The 1,256-nt window shown below is 41.2% G+C and overlaps 1 non-coding gene across 1 annotated transcript; it reads left to right on the forward strand.

Moving 5' to 3' along the window:
- Positions 1-213: 213 nt before the first annotated feature.
- On the forward strand, positions 214-351 carry LOC119929154. Its single transcript, XR_005451293.1, has one exon. It is a non-coding gene; the product is annotated as a small nucleolar RNA SNORA7 (small nucleolar RNA).
- Positions 352-1,256: the final 905 nt, after the last annotated feature.

Here is a 1,256-nt window from a genome sequence, read left to right on the forward strand (position 1 = left end):
TGAAATGCAGCTTTGGATGAATTTGGTGGTAAACATCACCATTCTGTGATGAAAACATGTTGACCCCAAGCCTCTTCAATGGAGGACCAGATTCAGAGAGCAGAGTGCATTTTTGCTCTCTTTATCATTCAAAGAGATTCATTTTTTCTCACAGTAGATTCAGGCCTTTCAGGATATAACATTAACATCATTTTCTCTTGGTCAACATGGAGGCCTCTCTCAGTGTCACACCTGGAGAGTTTCCAGTACTCTACCAGTCTCGGCTACGGGAGAGAGAGTCAAGCCGAGGCCTACCCATTTCATTCCTAGCTTGGGCAGTAGCTAGCGAGTGGAAGGCAATCCGCTACTAGTCAAAACTCAACCATGCTGGGCAGCAGCAGCATGGAAGAGAGTCGAGGGCAGAGACTCAAGTTTAGTGTGTGGAAGGTGGCAATGGTCAATCACTTCTGTATTTTTACCAAGAAAACTCTATGGATACACTACCAGACAGATTGCAAATGGAGAGTGGGGTGTTCTGGGAGAGCTGCATCTGCTATGAGTCAGAAATGACTTATAAGACAAGAAAGCATGGAAGAGACTTTAAACCTCGTTAGTAATAATAATAATAATAATAATAATTCTTAAATGCTATTTATGTGCCAAGCACCAAACTAAACACTGGGGTAGATAAATGAGACACTATCATTGTCCCACAGAGTACATTGGTAAAATGCACTTTTCTTGCATCACTTTAAATTATAACAATGGCATTTTTAAGCACTTACTATGTGCCAAGAATTGTACTAAGTGCTGGGGTAGATACAAGATAATCAGGTCCCACATAGAGCTCACAGTCTAAGTAGGAATAATTGCTGCAATATAGCAGTACTTGATAAGAGTGCCAACAATTTCTGCAGCTCCTGATTATAGATCCAGGCGGTGAGTAGGTAGAAAGAATCCTTCAAAAAGACCTCAGGAAGCTGGAGGAAATATGTTGGGGGAGCAATAGCTCATTGCTTGTGGTGGGAAGAAATAAAGATATTTTAAAAGACTACAGCCTGTTAAAGTGCTTGTTGGCTGTTCAAGTCTGAAATGCAGTAATAGTATTCATTAAGGGATTACAATGTGCAGAACACTGTACTAAGTACTCAGAAGCCAACATTTTGTTTTGCCTGCAGGGTTGAATGGGGATAGTATGGAAGTGAAGGATAAGGATGGGGAGAAGACAGGCTTCAAAGAGTTAACTGGCCAGAAGCTAACCATATGGAGTTTTTTCA

This window comes from Tachyglossus aculeatus, chromosome 5 (assembly GCF_015852505.1).
Source record: "Tachyglossus aculeatus isolate mTacAcu1 chromosome 5, mTacAcu1.pri, whole genome shotgun sequence".
NCBI classification, from domain to species: domain Eukaryota; kingdom Metazoa; phylum Chordata; class Mammalia; order Monotremata; family Tachyglossidae; genus Tachyglossus; species Tachyglossus aculeatus.